Consider the following 19,838-nt stretch of genomic DNA (forward strand, 5'->3'; position numbering starts at 1 on the left):
AATCTGCTGAAACACTGCACTTTAATTTTGAGTGTGAGTGTCATAATCTAAATTGACACACACTAGTAAATAGAGACTATTAGGTGTTAGTAGGATTATGTTATTGATCAAAAGGGAAATGTCAAGAGGTCATGGCCCCATTTGCCCTGCATCCTGTCAATACAAGTGGTAAGTACTGATCTATCTTTAGCTGAATGGTCAGAGAAGTTATTCAGTGGTGTGTATCTGGTAAAAGTGCACATTTCATATTCTTCAATAAAATGGGTAATTTAAAATCAGATATCACACCCCCTTTAATGCACCACACTGTCAAGATAATTGATTGCATTTTTCTCAAATACATTTATTTCAGCATTTAATTATTTGTGCCCACATCTCTAAGATCTGTAAATATTAACATTGATGCAATTTTTTTATTCTGTTCTTATGCCATATTCAAATGGTTTTCTTGGCTCTGTTCCTGAAAAATAAGCATTTGCACATACATAGATTTGAATAAAGCAGGTTGATATAAATTTGCATCATAAGATTGATATTTCATGCACAGACTGAGTCACATCACCATACAAACAAAGCACAATTGCTAATCACAAAAAACAAAAGAAAACTCTTGAACTTATGCCACCGTCAAATAAGTAATAACATCAATTAAAATGTATCTGCTGACACTCATAATTCACACACACAGCTGTTTGTAGAGAATTCATACTTTAGTCTATTTTTTCTGTCCCATAGGTGCTCCATAAAAGGTAAGACATTAGGTCTTTTAATCACCATCCTACAAGTAGACATGCCTTGCGTCACAGAACTCCTTCAGTTCTCGGACCTGATGCAAATTTTTGATTTTTTTACCTCAATGACTGTCAGGAGGCATTTGAGGTCCCCTGAAGACTGCCAATTTTTTTTGAGAACCCCCTAACTAGACATTCAGAACCAGTTTTAAAAATTTGATTTGTCATGTTTAAGGAAGTTGTGCCCGACCCAAGTGCAAGAACATTCAGGAATTAGGGCATCTTAAGGCGCTTATTGACAAGGAAGTTGAATGGGAGCCGTGCTGGGGCTGGGTTGTCTCAGGAAGTTGGAGCTGGCCAGGGATGACAGGAACCAGAGTCTGGCAAGGAGAGGAGCTGTGCAATTTGGATACTTTGCTTTGGATCAACAAAATAGGCTCCATGGTCTTTGACTAATTAGCCAGGGTAGTGCTATGTCACTCTGCTGACCTCTTCTCTCATCGTATACAAAATAATGATCTCGTATTGGATGAAGCTCCAGTCTCATTGTGTCCCACAGTGACAATAATGGCTATTCTGATTCTGATTCTGAAAGGTTTTTGGATAACATATTGATATTGATTGGCATTAATTTCAATGAAACATGTATTGTTCATTCATTCATCCATTATCTATACCGCTTATGCTGCACTCGCGGGCGCTGGAACTGATCCCAGCTGTCATTGGCAACAGGCGGGTTCTGCCTGGACTGGGTGAGAATCCAGGGAAACCCAAGTAGACACAGGAAACCCCTCGTCAGATCGATCTAGAGACTTTCCTGCTGTGAGGCAGCCTGCACATATTTTTTAATTAATGCAGTTGTTTGGAATGGTTTTTTTTTTTGTGTGTGTGTGTTTTGTTTGTTTTTTTTTTTTTTACATCATGTTTGTATGTATTTGTATATGTACTTATTTGTTTGTTTTATAGTAATTTTAATCATATTATGTTGTCATAATTGGGACATTACAAGATGTTTATTTTAAAAACTAATAGTAAATACAAGTAGTATTCACAAAATGGGAATACCCATTAAATTTATATCCCTGGAGTAGAGACGCTGAGATTAGCATTGTAATGTAAACAAACAACACTTTTTTTCCACATACTTCATGTGGGTTTGGGTCAGAGATTGACACAGAGACAAAACAATAATATACTTCATTTTTACTGCTTGTGTGACATGAATACTAAGAAAACAGACTCATGGACTAAGGACGTGTGAGCATGTTTAAGCGTGTGTGTGCGTGTGTGTGTGTGGGAGAGAGAGAGTGGCCAAACTAGAATTAAAGCCAATCAGCATGTCTTTAAAGGCAAAGTCTGAGTTGTACCTTTTGTTTCCAAAAAGCAAAGCAAATACCAAAACCTACATGTCATTTCAATAAGTATGTAATTGTTGCATTACATAATTATATAATTTCTTTGCTGATCTGCTGTTGACAAATCAATGCTTACCATCTCATGAGTATTGCGCTGAAACCCTCGTGAGAGACAAAGGCTACTTTGCCCCAGAGAAAAAGGCCCCAACTCTCATTTACCTCTGATTGACGGGGATTATCTCAAGAATACAAAATTGATCAATGAATTTAAGTGTCCACACACCAGTTTCTCTTCATACTCCGATGAAAGTGTGTTACACATAGTTTACTCCACTGGAAATAAGCTCTTGCTTCATCAACTCCTCACGTTGCTTGGATATCCCAGCGACAGCGATGGGGAGGAGAGGGAGGAGGAGGAGGAGGAGGAGGAAGAAGAGGAGGGAGGAGGAGGCGAGGAAGGCACGAGTAGCTGGGGAGGGAGTCTGTTCCGCCTGGATGGCCGGAGCATTGAGTGGCTGATCGGGAAAGACAGACAAGACAGTGCTCTCTCCTTCTCCATCCACGCTGTGTTTCTTCCCGCCGGTGGCCAAGCGTGCGCCCTGCTCAGCTCCCGCACCGCCAGCGGAGGGAGGGAGGCTTGACGCATCGCGGCGTGGCTTCACTTTCCAGCATGCAACCAGCGAGACGCCGCGCCGTCAACTCTTTGCACTGCTGACACAGAGAGAAGAGGGGAGACGAGGAGAGGAGAGGAGAGGAGGGGAGGGATGGGGGCACAGTGAGCGGCGACACTGGGAACAGCGCGGTGAATGTAGCGCGGCGCAAAAAAAAAAGGGGCGGCAATCTTTGCGCACAAGTCAGACGGATGATTTTGGCCAGACGCCACAGTGATGCCTGTGAGCAGAATTTTGTAAAGTGTACAAAGTACGGATTAAATTGAGCCTGTGACTTCCCCCGCTGAATTGACAGGTATGTTTCCCCTGCTGATATTCTCTTAATGTTTTTTTTTTTTTATTTTATTCCCCGCCGTCGTGTGATTATATGCAGCCGCAGAGAAAAAGAAATTCAGATCGACATTCCTAACTTTTTTTTTTTTTCGTAGATTACACGAAATCCGCAATATAAGGGTCCAGATTGCCTTCTCTGAATTTCACCCTACCGCCGCCGATCTGATCTGAGCGTTTACTTTATTGTGGAACTATCGCCGTGGAGGCAAAGTAATCTGCGTCTCCGTGATCACAGCAGATGTTTACTAATCCGCGCCGTTTACCCCCCTCCCCAATTTCCATAATCTCCTTCGGATTTGCCGATTGTAATGCGGCTGCAGATGCTGACCACCTACCGCACTCTTGGGGATTCGCCTCGATCTGATGGATTAACCAGGAGAAACTTGAGCTCAAGTGCAGCATTTGTGCAGGCGTGTCTGTGCGAGATTTACGCGTGAAAAAGTTAGGTGGTAAAGCCAATTTAACCTACACCTTTTGGATCAGAAAGTAATCCTGAACAAGAAATTCTCCCTTTTTTTTGCAATTTTATCTGCCATGCATGGCATCACAATCTCGTTATATCTAACCCTGTCTTGTCCCGGATGCTTTAAAGGTGATGTTTTCTGGACAAGAAACTTTGGAAGCACACTTCATTTGAAATGACAACAGAAAGTCCTATTACTTAGATTCCCTGCAGCGAATGAGACTTAAGTGAAATTACTTTGCAGGGTAGAGTTAGAGGATATATAACATATGAATAACAATTGTTGGAAAAAAGCATGTGGTGCAAAGCAACATCAGTCTGATGCCTTACAGTCTTAATTCACCATTTACTCTGAGGAAGACAGCTGACAGACTGTCAGCAGTTACTGTGTGATCTGTTGCATACAGTCCTCATCTCACTTGACAACCCCTGAACCTGTTCTGGAGGTTAAAATAATGTTTCCCTATAAGGGTCTGGGAAGATTATACCCCGGCTCAGTCTTCATTTATCAGACACTGAGCATTTGAGACAAGAGAGGAGTGGAAGAGTTTAAAAAAAATGTCTGAATTCAATATGACTGTAACCGCATCAAGAGGCACCATCAAAGCAAGGAATTAGCTCCCTTCAGCTGCGTCTCTGAGCAACATTTACTTTGACTGGCTTCTAATGAGTTTAAGAGATATCCGGTGCTGATGCATCCTCACTGGAAAAAAGCCTTTTAATGACCGACTCTGGTCTGGATGTCAACAAGCCCGACAGGAGTGATGGAGCACTGAAGTGACATTAAAAATATCCAGGGACAGTTGCATTTAGAGGAGTGGCATAAAAATTTTATCGCATTGAAAAAAATGTGTCGCCAAGGTCATTTCTATTTAATGTCTCTCCAGGAAAACTAGTTCAAGGAACATGCTAGTCTATATGGACACTACATTTTTTTTTTTCTCTCACGTAGACTGTACCATCAGAAAACCTTGCTATACTGAAGGTCAACTTCTATTTTTTCGTAAGTTCCAAAGTCTCCATCGTCATTTTGTTTTACGGTTTGGCACAAATTATGCGACATTCCTAAAACATGACATGCTGCTTTATAAGTCAGGCTACATTTTATGTCTTCTTAGTTATAAATCTTGGGTTCAAAAATATTTCATTATATTTTGGATTGGATTGGAGTCAATTCTGTTGGTTCTGTTGTGTCTTGTAGAGTCTTGTAGCTTGTGTCTCCCTCGTTTTTTTTTTTTTTTGCGGTCGTGCACATATTAACAAGCTGGAAAACATGAAGATGTAACGAGTGCAGTGGTTAAACAAGCCTACCGTCCAGTTTGTATTGAGTGTTCAGGTTCAGTGTGTTTTGGTTTGCTTCACCGGCTGCGGGAGAAAAGAAACATGGTCATGTCTAGTTTTCTGTCTTCATTGTATATATTAATTGTCCAATGTAATGCAGAGATCAGTCATTTATAAATAGATGCAGGGCTTTTGGTGGTTTGCTTAGATCAGAAACAGTCAGTTGCATTTGAGTTTTATTCTTTTTGAAAACCGTTACCTGATGAAGCCCTTAATTTAGCTGTAAACTAGTTTGTTTAATGTTAAGATATCCTGCTTTTCTGACTTTTGTAATTGTTTGTTTTGTTTTTCTGCATGTTGCAATTGTTGCTTAGTTGAAACTGTTGCTACGTGTTATGACTTATTATCTGAAACAATCAAAAACTGGAGAAAATCTCAAAGGACTCTTTGCTGTTTAGCAACATCTCAACTGCTGCAATTGCAATTTCTGTAATTTCTCAGTCAGTCAACTTGTTCAATCGTCTATTTGTTTTGGCTCCACTTTAAATCGTTTTGCTTTGATTTTGGGGGATTCAAAGTCTTTTCAGACTTTGACAAAATCAATAGATGAATCGAGTTCACGAGATGATTAATGTCCTCATTTCACAAATGCTGGCAAATATGTGAAAATGTAACCATCATTACACGGTGCAGAATCATTTCCTCCTTCCTCCGTCAGTAACGGTAATAGCTGCAACACCTAACCTTCCATTAGTTGTTCCGGGGTCTGCTAGAGAACAACAGCGGTTAGAAAGAAAATTAAAAAAAAATCTTCCATGTATTTGACCTCATATAAGTGCTCCTGCTCGCTTCTTTCGAATTATATGTTTTGCTGGAGGAGTTGTACGCATGCCTCACTATTTCAGCTGCATTCTCTCGACGCGAGTGGTGACAGTGACAAGCAGCGAGTGAAAGCAAATCTTCTGCTGCTGCTTTTGTTCACTCTGCTGGTTTCTTCAAGTCAATAGTGCTTGGAGATTTTATGAGAAAGCAGAAGGCCCAAATGGTGCTCAGCTGGGGAGCAATGCAGTTTCATGTATTCACACTGTTTACTAATTTATTCTGTAACCTTCTAGGACTGCTGGACAAGCTTACTGTAGACCCAGGTTCAGTTTATATGGGTGGAACAGAGGTGCATTTATACAAATGATCAAAATGAAAAACCACCCCGTTCTTTTTCTGTTGAGTCACACAGTGGTTAAATGAGCTGTGTTTGTGCCAACTGTCAGCCTGTTATTCAGGGATATCATGATGTTTTTTTGCAAGACAGGGTAGTGGGGGCACACACACACACACACACACACACACACACACACACACACACATACACACACACACACTCACACACACACACACACACACACACACAAATAACACATGCACAAATGCTTAAAAAAAATAAAAACAGCAAAAGTGCCCTCTTGTGGGTATTCTTACCAAGGGTTTGTAGAATCGTCAACAAGCATGTAGATATTTTGCTTCTGGTGATTTAATTATTTATTTACTTTTTACTTTTTTTTTTTTTAAACACCCTCAATCACAGTACAGCACTGCAAAAAATGTTGGATGCAGTGTCTTCTCTGTCTTTTGCTTATTTTTTCATTTATGTAAGTATGTACAGTATGCACTTATTTATCATGCATTTTAATAAGCAGCCTTTAATATTTGTTTGCCATATGTAGACATGTTTGATATGTCTCTGTATGTTATAGATGTCATGAGAAATGTAATATTCAATAAGATGATTGTAATATCCTTAGGCCTGTTTCAAAAGTTATTGAGGCTGATTATAATTATGGTTGGAGGCTGATTAATTCCTCTAAACTACGGTACTTGTAGTCTACTATTACACATATCTGGTTACCATACATTTAAAAATCAAAGTTAGCTTGGATGTACATATATAGAATGGGACTATAGTGAAATACATATAAAAGAGATAACTAATTGGATATGGCAAATAAAAATGGGAAAATTAATAACTAAGGTATATAGTTATATTTACAAGACTGTGGATACACAAATACAAATAGAAACATAATGTGATAAATATGACATTATTATACTAAATATGCATTCCTCAACATGGTTGATGCCAGTCAGTAATCAGAGTAGCAAAGATATAGCACCTAGAATGGTGTTCTCTTGATGGTGGTAAAGATAGAATTTCATGATTCCTCCTTCTTTATTTTTTTGTAACTTTTTTTTAAATATACAGTGAAAGACACAGAATGTATGAAAATATTCCCAAAATTATAACAGATACTTTTTTGATTGAGTTCACATTTATTAGAACTGTGAAGTATTTTTGAGGCAATTACTATACAGTAAAAGTGTCATTGCAGCCTATTTTGTGTAAGTACTGAAATAATTCTAGTCTGTCAAGAACATTTCTTGTTGGTTCCTTTTCCGAACTCAGAGCTGCGATTGTCATGATCAGGACATCTTCCAGGAGTGTCAGCATGTCATAGAACAGATACAGTCAAAACAAGTCTTTCATGTGGCTGGGCAATTACAGTCTGAATAGAAAGAAGACAGAAATAGAAAGAAACATCTCTGCACAGCAACTACTTTATACACTTTGTTTTATTTTGTGTTTTTTTTTTTGCAAATACTTAGTACAAAAAGTAAATTACCGCAATGTCACCAGTTTGATGTTTGGCTGAAGCCAAACAGTATATCTGGTTGAAGAATAAAATAAAATAAAAAAAATGTCCACCACTTCTTAGTTTACCTGGAGGGTTGGAATTGTCATCCAATTTACTCAAAATAAAATCTTCTGAGTGAGTGGGATTCACACAACGAATCCCCCCTCATCTCTAGCATCAAAAGTAAGCGTGTGCCCAGTGAATGCTTCTACACAACGCCTGAGAAAACCTTGGTGACATCTGCCACTACCTTGCTCCCATCTCTCTATTCATGTATCATTTTTCTGTTAAAAAAAAAACAACTTCTCAGTGTCAAATGAGACAGCTCCGATTTCTGCTCTATTCATCAACTCTTGCTGGTTCTTTAAATGCCCCATTTGTAATCCAATCATATTGCAACAATTTTCCCTGATCTAGGATACCCCACAATTCACTGTCACTCGCTGTTGCTTGGCCAGAAACCTGTATTTTATTATTTATACATACACTGTTGCATGCTGAGTGCAGCTTTAGTTGACTGCTTAATAAGAACCATTCTATACAAGAGAAAAACTCCTTGATTGCATGTGTGTGTGTGCATGTGCTGGTCTGCTGTTGCATAGTTAAATGGACATAAGGCTTGATTCTGAGATTGATTTTTATTGATGATTTACTTCACTTGAGTGTCTTTTGTTGTTTCCACTGAGGTTCCAGATGAGAGTCGTTTGTTACTGGGTGTGGCTGCGACACGGGAGCCATCTTTCCTCTTTCTTTAGCATGACGTAAGCCCCTGATAGATCAGCCTGACAGACTGGGCTTTTTTTATTTTTCTTTGCGTGAATCAACACCAGGAAAAAAAATGTGCAAATTGTCATGTTTGTATTATTTTTGAGGTGTCACTAAGGAAAAAAAAAAGAAGGAAAAAGAAGAAAGTTCAGTACAAACATATTTTTTGTAAATCTGTTATAATATGTAGTTCATGGTAAAAACTTCATAGAATAGAACTGAATAGAAAAGAACTGAATTGAATCAATAGAACTCTTTAATCGTCCCACAGTGGGAACATTTCAGGAGTTAAGCAGATAAAAAATATATGTTCATATATGCAGCATGAACTTTAGTTATGAGAATAAAAAATCAGAAATATCAGCAAAATTACTAATATGTCCCAAAAATTTAAATTCAGCTTTATTTTAGTTTTTTTTTTTCACTCAAAATACCAAATTGAAATATATGTACATTTAAGTGCTTGCAAAAATATGTTGGCTGGAATCATTCCAAACTGTTGAAAGTATTCTTCCTGAAATATGCTTTGCTTTAATGATCTCTTTTTAGGTAGCATTAAAACAATTGCATAGAATACACTTACATTTTAATCTCCTCTTTGACCAGTTACAAAATAAGAATTGAGTCATCTGAATCAGAATCGAATAAGACAGTACATGTAACATTTAATGTAGTATTATAAAATCAGTTTTACGTTAACATTTCATCAATTTTAAGTGCATTTTTTCATACTGTCAATATTTTGCCTTTTGGTGCTTTTACCTCATTCACAAATGAAATGTGCTTTTTACAGAAATAGAAAGAATAGTGTATTGATGTCACACCAGCTGGAACTTTTCTGCTTTCTCTCAACATGGATGACGTTCCTACAGATTCATTGAAATTCATGATACAGCTCATGGTCCCTGTCACCCATATCAACTGTTGACTTGACCAAGTGTTGCATTTTATTAGGTATTTATTTATTTGTGAATCTATCTATCTATCTATCTATCTATCTATCTATCTATCTATCTATCTATCTATCTATCTATCTATCTATCTATCTATCTATCTATCTATCTATCTATCTATCTATCTATCTATCTATCTATCTATCTATCTATCTATCTATCTATCTATCTATCTATCTATCTATCTATCTATCCATCTATCTATCCAACTTTCCATCTATCTATCTATCTATCTATCTATCTATCTATCTATCTATCTATCTATCTATCTATCTATCTATCTATCTATCTATCTATCTATCTAAAGGAATATTTTTCATCTATACTCAGAAAAGATTAAGTAGTTATAGACCATTGGTTAGTTTTTGACTTCTTGGTTTGCAGGGTTATGGTGCTTAATACTCATCTTGGTGTTCTACTTAAAACAAAGCTGTTTTCAGATGAAGAATAAAAGAAAGGACATAATAGATTCCTCTCCTTTGTATTTGTCCTTGTCAGGATCTGTTTTCTTACAGAACAAATGTTTTCTGAACTCAAATCTGGTGCGTCAAGGTAAACAGTAAGGAAGAAAGAATAAATTAGTATAGATTAAACCAAAACAAGATCGAGGTCATTTTATCCTTAGAGGTAACACAAAGTTGGAGTTTTTTGTAGCAGACAAGCATTTCTATTTAAAATATTCCAATTAAGATTACATTGAAGATAAATTAAATAAAAAATGAAAACTAAAAACTTGTTGGCTACAAATGACAGTACCGGTACTACAAAATTTAAGTTTATCTCTGAATATTTACTTGAATGGCTGTTATCATTTTGTCAAAGAGTATTTTTTTTTTTTACTATTAGTGGACTATTTGTGTTCCATGTTGTCAATTTGAAGTGTTTGGTACTTGAAGCTGAGAATTGTCTAACTGTAATTGAGAATATAATTAAGAGCCCTGTCTGGGGAAGCCACTGCCGCTTACTGTTGCTTCTTCTTCCATCCATCCAAGATCCATCCGTCTTCTGGATGGATGGGTGGATGGATGATGGATTTATATATATATCGCATAAATATCCCTATTCGTAAAGTTTCCATAAAGACTAATTTGACGTGGTATCATAGTATGAATTTAGTTTCCAATTACTGACGTATAGGTTACAAGTTACTGCAGGATAAATTGAGGGACAGTAAACAAAGCAAATCTTTTATTTATTTATTTTTTGTTAAATTTATATGTATCTCTTACCAAACTTTACCACCTACTGACTAACAGGAGAAAAAAAAAAAAAAAAAAAAACATTTGTTAACAGTACATATCAGATTTGTCTGACATTTGTCTGGACATTGTCTGACATTTGCTTTGAAAATAAAACCAGCTTGGTTTTGAAGGCTTTGAGTTTTGCTTGCATTTCATGCACAAACCAGTTTTTCCCTTGTAGCTTCACATCCAGCTCATTCATGTGTGTCAGTATGTCCACTGTCAAAGCTAAATCGCAAAGCCAAACTGTGTCATTCAGCTCAGGAAAATTCTCAAGTGTTCTCAAGTAGCTCCAAAAATGAAATAATCTCCTGTTTGAGGTCCCACAATCATTGATCTAATCATTCAATCATTCACATCACGTATGAATTCTGTACCAATCTTTGGCGGGCCGGATTGAAAAGATCAACGGTCCGGATGTGGCCCGCGGGATGTTGTTTACCCAACCCTGACCTAATATATTACCTTACCATGGACGGATAACTGAGTTTTGAATATAAGAAGATTAGCAAACGTGAACAGTTGCTTCCTAATTTCACCGATAAAGTGAGTATTTCTGCCATGAGATGTTACATCAGGGGCTGAAATGGTTGTCAGTATGAGTGACAGAGTTCATTATTTTTCAGTGTATATGTAGCATACAGTATTCTACCCTAGTGGAACAAGAGATCTGGAGCTTTACACATGAACAACATTAGGCTTGAATGAATAATTCATAGTGTCTTGCTAAAAGAATGTTCATTCTTGCCTTTTTTATGCATTATATGATTCTTCTTCCTGTCAGAAATCCATTTTTAGTTTTCAAGCACAAAAATGTGTGTTTCAGCTGGACTTGGCACAGTCAAATTTAGTAATCCACTGATAAACTGACTACAGAGGAGCTCGGCTACGTAGAAAGCAACACAGTCCTGTCAGAAGTTCAATTCCATTCTACATTTTTTCTGCTCCTGCACTCCTTTGATATCTTATATTATATAATTCTTGTACTTGTTAAAAGTTAAAAGTGAAATATATGTATACCATATTTTTTACTTTCACTAGAAGCTATTTAAATTAAGATCAGCAATTGAGGAATGGAATCAGTCCTTTGAGGCAAAATAAACAGATTCAGAAAATTCAGCTTATAATAGACAAATGATGATACTCTACTCATGATTCAATTTATGAATTATTTGAATTTGGCTAGTCATTAAAAATATCTACAATAAAGTTGTTTTGCACCAGTAACCTAAAAAAAAGAAAAACAATCACACTCAAGCAAAAAAACAAACAAGCTAACAACAGAATATAGCAATACCATTTTCAAAGAAACCCTGTCGATGTGAATTGCAATGAAATAAGCCTTTCATATCACCATTTTCGTTGAAATATTTTAAGGTTTGTAAAATCTACTTTAACCTTGAAACCAGAACATAAAAACTCATCCAAAAGCTTCCCTGCACTAATCACTGTCACTTCCACAATTTCGTAAGAAGCACCGGAGAGCCCCAAGAAAGTAGAAATTGCAGACAGGAGCTTGGAATGTAGAGAGTGAACTGATGTTAGCCAACTCTGAAGGAGAGGAACTGTTATTTTAATTGTGATCCAAGCAATGTAAGGATACGTATCTGTACGATTAGATATATACATGTTTTTGTCACAAAACCATCATCATTGTGTCACTCTGGATAAGAGACATGAATATGCAGCTGGATATAAAGTTCTGATGGAGTTTTTTTACCACAGGAAACATAGGGTCAATGATTCAGGTAATCACAGCCATCACCAGGCCCAATTGTCATGGAAACAATTGCAGCTCTCATTTCATGCTATATGGACTTCTTAAGCACACCATGGGAAATAAGATATAATTCACAGTATATGTGCAATTATGCCAATCCCCAGTGTCAGTTAGTACAACAAATAGAACCCATGAAAAATGAATTACTCCTGCCATGTATCAGATATGTAAGGAAGAGGTGGCATGGTGTCACCATTCAAACTGTGTTTGGGTACTATTCCCTTTTTAGGATGTGTTTCCCAATTGGCCTGGGCCAACCCCAGACAAGTCCATGTTAAAGGAAATATCCAATATGGCTGCAACATTATTGACCTCATCTTAGATTAAATGCTAATTGATTATCTTGAAGATTGTTTATTTGACCTCAGGGATATCACTGTTTGATGAGATATAGTGACACTATTTGGAAACAAGAAAATCCCTAAAATAATTGAAAGTGGCTATAAGTGTTTTTTTCAGTCAGCTCCTGGTGATAGTTTTGCATTGTTATACTCTATGACAAAAGTCACATGCCTGTGTGGTGCAATGGAAATATACCATCCATCCGATTGTCTGCTGCTATCCTAAACTCAGGGTCTAGAGGGATGCTGGAGCCTATCCTGGCTGTTATCAGGCTAGACGTGGGTTAGTCCTTGGACTGGTTGCCATTTATTGCAGGGCCACATATAATAAACAGACAACTTTCACTAACTCATCCGGAACAATTTGCCCATTTTTTTCCAATTAACATGCTGCATGTTGTTGGACTGTGGGTGGAAATATATCTTCTCTTTGGTCCTCATCCAGACCTCCTGCTTGGCAGCTCCAATTCTAGCATCTGACTACCAATATATTCACTATCTCTATGTGACCGAACATCCCAATCTGGCTTCTCTGACCTCTCCAAAATATCTAACATGTGTTGCCCCTCTGATTGACTCATTCCTGATCCTATCCATCCTCCATCCCATAGTATCCCTGACACTTTTCTCACCCCATTCCAACCTGCCTTAACCTGTTTCTTTACCTCTTTTCCACATTCTCCGTTGCTCTGGACTATTGACCCTAAGTGCTTGAAATCCTCCAACTTCTTTATCTCCACTCCATGTAGCCTTCCTGTTCCACCCGGCTTCCTCTTATTCACACACATATACTCTGTCTTGCTGCAATTAACTTTCATTCCTCTCCTTTCCAGAGCATACCACCACCTCTCAAGAATTTCCTCAGCCTGTTCCCTGCTCTCACTACAAATAACAATGTCATCTGCAAACCTCATGGTCAATGGAGATTCCTGTCTAACCTCATCTGTCAGCCTGTCCATCACCACTGTAAACAAGAAGGGGATCAGAGCTGATCCCTGATGAAGCCCCACCTTTGCCTGAAACTTCTCTGTCACACCTACAGCACACCTCACCACTGTCTCACAGATAGCATACATGTACTGTACTATTATCTAACATACTTCTCTGCCGGTCTAGACTTCCTCGTATGATACCAGAGTTCCTCTTTCGGCACCCTGTTGTATGCTTTTTCTCGGTCTACAAGAGCACAAACCAACTCCCGCAACCTTCTCTGTACTTCTCTATTAGCATTCTCAGGGCAAATACTGCATCTGTAGTACTCTTTCTAGGCATGAAGCCATACTGCTGTTTACAAATGCTGAGTTCTGCTCTCAGTCTAGCTTCCACTACTCGTTCCCATAACTTCATTGTGTGGCTCATCAACTTTACCCCTCTATCTTTTTCTTCTTCTCCTTTCGCCTTTTCCCTTCAGGGGTTGGCACAGCGATTAAAATTTTTCTTCTTCTTCTTCTTCTTCTTCTTCTTCTTCTTCTTCTTCTTCTTCTTCTTCTTCTTCTTCTTCTTCTTCTTCTTCTTCTTCTTCTTCTTCTTCTTCTTCTTCTTCTTCTTCTTCTTCTTCTTCTTCTTCTTCTTCTTCTTTCAGCTTTTCCCTTCAGGGGTCCCCACAGGGAATAAACTTTCTCCATGTAACCCTATTCTCTGTATCCTCCTCTGTCACACCAACTACCTTCATATCCTCTCTCACAACGTCCATAAATCTCTTTGGTCTTCCTCCAGACCTCTTGCCTGGCAGCTCCAATTCCAGCATCCATCTACCAATATATTATTTATCTCTCCTTTGTACATGACCGAACCATCTCAATCTGGCTTCTCTGACCTTCTCTCCAAAACATCTAGCATATGCTGTTCCTCTGATGGACTCATTCCTGATCCTATCCATCCTGGTCACTGCCAAAGAGAACCTCAACATCTTCATCTCTACAACCTCTAGTTCTGTCTCCTGTCTCTTTGTCATTGTTACTGGTTCTAGGCCATACAGCATTGGTGGTCCCACCACTGTCTTGTACACCTTTCCTTTAATTCTGTCCAACAGTCTTCTATCACATAGTACCCCTGACACTTTTCTCCACCCATTCCAGCCTGCTTGAACCCTTCTCTTCACCTCTTTTCCACATTCTTCGTTGCTCTGGACTGTTGACCCCAAGTCCTTGGAATCCTCCAACTTCTCGATCTCCACTCCCTGTAGCCTCACCATACCACCCAAATTCCTCTCATTCATACAAAATTCTGCACCTTATTCTTAAAAAAATGGGCACCAATGGGTCTTCTAGCATCTGTCAATTCATTTCCCTCTCTATCCTTAATCCCCCGGACCTGCTGTACATTCTTTCAAATTCTATCTCTCTGTTTTGCCAACCTAAGTTCTCTCCCTCCTTACTGTGCAACTGAGCATCCAAGTAATCGCATGCCCTTTGCTACCTCTATCTTTAACTTACGCTGTATCTCCCTGTACTCCTGTCTGTTCTCTTCAGTCCCCTTAGTTCCCACTTCTTCTTTGCTGACCGTTTTCTCTGTATATACTCTTCATTTCACCACCAAGTCTCCTTATCTTTCCTTCCAGACAACACACCACATACTCTCCTACCTGTTTCCTTGACCACGTTAGCTGTAGTCTTTTCATCTGGAAGTGCTCCCTGACCACCCAGAGCCTTTCTCACTCGTCCCTGAAAACCATACAACATTCCTCCCTTTTCAGCTTCCACCACTATGTCCATTTGCCCATCACTTCTTCTTCACCACCATAACCTGTGCCAACATATCAACTGAGGTCTGCACCAATTAGCGTTCTCTCATCTCTGGGGATATTTTGCATCACTTCATCTAACTCATTCCTGAACTTCACCTTCTTCTCTAACTCACATCCCACCAGTGGTGCATAGCCACAACAACATTAAGCATCCTACCTTCAGTGTCCAATTTCACTCATAAGTCTATCTGACACTCTTTTCCCCTCCAGAACACTCCTCACAAACTCTGTCAAGATGCCTCCTACTCCATTGCTGTGCCTATCAGTACCATGATAGTACGTCTTATAACCTGCTGCTAAGCTTCCAGCCCTACTACCCTCCCCAACTAGTCTCCTGAACACACAGTATATCCACCTTCTTTCTCTGCATAATGTCAACAAACTCTCTTGCCTTTCTTCTTCTCTCTCTGCTTCCGAACACACCTTCGTCCTCTCTTTCTTCTGCCCAGTACTGGCACAGGTTCGGGGGCCCCTGGCCTGTGCCTTGCTGAGCCTGACTTAGAGAGACTGGCCTGTGCTCCCCGAGGCTGCATTAATAATAATAAATACTGTATCATAAACCATAATTTAGTAATTAGCCAATTCATACATGAAAAAAATCAATTGTCCTGAATTTGAAAAAGAAACAAAAAATATACTAACCTCTTTTTAATTTTCACTTCAGATTTTTATTTATTGTTCCATTTCGTTGGATACCCTTCCATGTACCCTTAGCAATTTACTTCACCATAAGTGTCCATATGCTTTAAATGTAGTGGTTCTTCACTCATACTTCATTATTGTACTACTTGTTGTACTTGGCAGAATTCCTAAACTGATAAAGTTTAATTGGAACAAAAAAAAAAGCCACTGCAAAGCATGGTTCCCCAAAATTAGGAAGCTGCTTTGCCACTCTTTCTTTATGCAGGCTCTGTATATAAATTGAAGATTAAAGCTCAATCCTCAAACAAGTTACTACACATTGGGTTCACTGTTATTATCTTGGCTCCAGATGAACTCTTAAAACACAAATCCGTTCACCTTTAAATGACTAATATGAATTTTCCAGAAATCCTCTGTAAAAGATGGCTGAGGAGTTTCAAATGAAGAGCAACGCAATCTTTCGTAGTTCACCTAAAATTACATTAAAGGGTATTTTGTGCGTATTCTAAGAAATTTTAGCTGTTCCAAGCTGGTAACTGTAGCAGAAGTGGTTGGCTGTCATAATGCAGGTCTAGCACAACTGATGCAAATCTGCTTAGTGAGTGTGAATCCGAGGTCACTTTTTTATGTTACAAAATTTAAATAACAAAGGTATGAAGATTTATTTTATTTTTTTAGTATATTGTCGACATGGATATGAATCGTTACTGTCACTATTTAAATTCAGCACTACCTATGTCTCAAGAAAAAAGAATCCTAGATTAAGATCCTGAATGTAGATCCTAGATTAAGACCCCAGATTAACAAAAATGTGAACAAATATATTTAAAATTATAATATTATAATACTGACCAGAGGTGTCTAGAAATGTGTCCCTGTTAAATCTGTTGTAATTTTATTTCCCCGGCTACAGTTTTCGTTATGATAAAAATCTGAGATCCTACATTTTGTTGTAACACATGCAAACTCCACCACAATGAATGAATGATTCAATTATAAATTGTTACTGATAATTGAGTTCACTTACTCTGTGTTGCACTGGATTTAGCAATATCAAGCATCCCTTAGTATGGAGAACATGTGAACTATGGATCCAGTGTTATAAAATTCTTACAATGCAAGCTTCCTCCAGCTAAATAGCTCATCCAGAGGATGTTTGATTAATAATTAATAAGTTAAGGTTTGATTCTCCATCTCCTGCAGAATGATAGAATCCTGCATAGTTAAATAGTCATCCTTGACTGTCCATTACATCACAGAACACAGTGTGCTTCTCTGAATGGAATCTAAACAAGTGACTTGATTATTTAATTGGTGAGATCTTTTTTTTTTTCATTGTCAGGTTTCAGGTTGAACCATACCTATAATTTTGATCAAACCTCATAAAATGATCACATAACCCAGTGGTCATCTATTTTTTGCTTATTTAACCCCATAGAATGGATGGAACGTTTCCTGTTATGCATTTTAGCAATTGTACATGATCATTTATGTCCAGCTGTACAACTAAGGAGGCATTTACATTTTCAATTCTGATCATTAATGCCCAACTTATCTAAGATACATCCTACATTGAAAATTCGATCATTTTGTATGCAGCAATTAATTTTTTTATTCATTCACTAATTCATTCATTTGGCATACGAAAGAACCCTGACTGACAGGGAAACACATTGAGTTAAAACAATCAGCTACTATGTGGAGAATATACATACATACATACATACATACATACATACATACAAACATGCATCAATAACTAATATACATCATTTGCGATTCAAAGTTAAGGGCACTTTCAGGGAGCGTAAGCCTTGTTTGTTGAGTTTAATGAATACTTTATTTAGCATGCCGCTCAAAGTATGTCTTTGCTTTATTTTTACCTTCTGGAAAAAAATGCTCACCTGCAAACATTTGTTTAAACATGAGGAATTGAGTGAATGAAAGATACATAAGTAAATATAGTTAATTAAACAGAGGGCCCAATGTATTTTTATGAAAGTATTTTTTTCTTGAAAGTATGTATATCTCAGGTAGTGAGGTGGTCCAATTAAGCTTTTAACTCAGTAATGGAAAGAAATGCCTCAATTTTCTGGTGATTTGCAGATATTATCTGAATACATTATAGTCTTCCCTTATACCACAAATCATCATCATTCATCTTCTTCTATCTAGTATAGCTACACATACTATCTAATGCTTGACTGACACTAAAAGCCTTTTCCTTTAGGGATATCTTGTCAAACATCTCATGACATAACCATTATATTAAAAGTACTTTATTGCATGTATAATAACAAATGCCTTCATGTTGCAGCTGGAAGGTACCTTTTTTCTACTCTGTAGAAATATTTGTTTGTCACATTTAGTATGAGGAGAAATTATCCCTCCTGTTTTCTTTTTGCTTATGTATTTTATTTACTGTTTGCTTAACAAATACAATTTTTATAATAATTAATTAATTAATGTAGCCAGAAAGATGCAAGAGTTCCCATGCATAGTATTAAATTTCTATCTGAGCACTAGTATTGTTTTTAACATAAACATATTTAAACATATGATTTATCAAGCAGACCCTGCATTTTTCTATCATGTAACTGAATATATTAAAAAGGAAATTAGCATAGAATTAGAATAGGTTCGTGATGTGCTCTGCTGTCTCTAATCTTTAGCTGCTATAGTATGCGGTTTTATCTGATGTTCCAAGTGTACATTGACTCTTGTACAAGATTTTCTATCTTGAAATGCTTCCACATTGTCACAGTGAAACAGGTCAATCCCATATGCTTCCAAATAAGTACTGGACACATTCTGTAACTTTTAAATATGCAGGTAGGATTAAATTCTTGCTCCCTTGAACTCACCTGAAATAAATGCAAGGGGCCAACGGGGCATGGAATTAGGTCCAGTGGTGGTTCCATAATCCTCAAGTCTTCATATTTCACAAAAGTAATATAAATGACTTTTGCAAAAATGATTCATATGACCCGCTTCTGATCTGCTGTCTTCACAGTAAAGGTTTTCGTATTCTTAAATAGAGAAAATAAATGGAGACATTATAGGGAATATTTTTCCAGTACAGATTTTTATATTGGAGTGTATAAATTGATTGATATAAAAACTTATTTTCTCTTATGTGCTGCAGCATTAAATTCAGCCAGACTGTTCTAACACTTGTCAGTCAACAACCACAGATTCTTGGAGGCCTGCTCTGCCAAGATTGGTCCAATCACACGGACCTAATTGTTGACCCAAGTGTGAACACACAATACAGTTTCAAAGTGCTGTACACTCAATTGCATGAACCCATCCTCACACAAACTCACACACCAATGGCAGCAAAGCTCCCATGCAAGGCACAAAAAAAGTCTAACCAGGAACTGAACTTAGGGGTCAGTGTCTTGCCAAAGGACACTTTGACATGCAGACTTATTGATATTCCAACTTATTAATTGAAGGCACGCTCGCTCTACCAACTGAGCCAGAGCCACACCCCTCTAATGTGCATATGCCTCGGATCTCGGAGCATTATGCATTGGACAAATTCAAAGGAGTAGCTTCAAACATGTGACAAGAACATGTGCAAAATTTCAATTGCCAAGTAGAAAATATAATAGCAGACAGACTTTATTAATCAATCAGTTTAGGTTGCTGCAGACTCACTGAAAAGGCAGCACACCTTCAAATAATATCTTCAACAAAAAACAAAGTTAAACCTCTGGATCTTTACATGTCAGATGGTGGAAGGAGAGGAATATCTGTTAGTTGTTTCATGCAGACAATATCAGAAAAACCCGTCTGTTTTGCTTGAAACATTTCATCAGCATATAAGATTAGCTGTCAGTAAGG

At 37.7% G+C, this 19,838-nt stretch overlaps 1 protein-coding gene across 2 annotated transcripts in view; it reads left to right on the plus strand.

Moving 5' to 3' along the window:
• The first annotated feature begins 2,529 nt into the window (after positions 1-2,529).
• Positions 2,530-19,838, plus strand: part of cntn4 (contactin 4) — a 176,299-nt gene continuing 158,990 nt past the window's right edge. For both annotated transcript variants that reach the window (XM_086167710.1, XM_086167712.1), the window contains exon 1: positions 2,530-3,052. The gene's annotated coding sequence lies outside the window, so the exon portion shown is untranslated. The remainder of the gene's footprint in view (positions 3,053-19,838) is intronic.

Source organism: Fistularia commersonii, chromosome 21 (genome assembly GCF_037954325.1).
Source record: "Fistularia commersonii isolate RoL2024-O1a breed Wild chromosome 21, RoL_Fcom_v1.0, whole genome shotgun sequence".
Classification (NCBI taxonomy): Eukaryota; Metazoa; Chordata; class Actinopteri; order Syngnathiformes; family Fistulariidae; genus Fistularia; species Fistularia commersonii.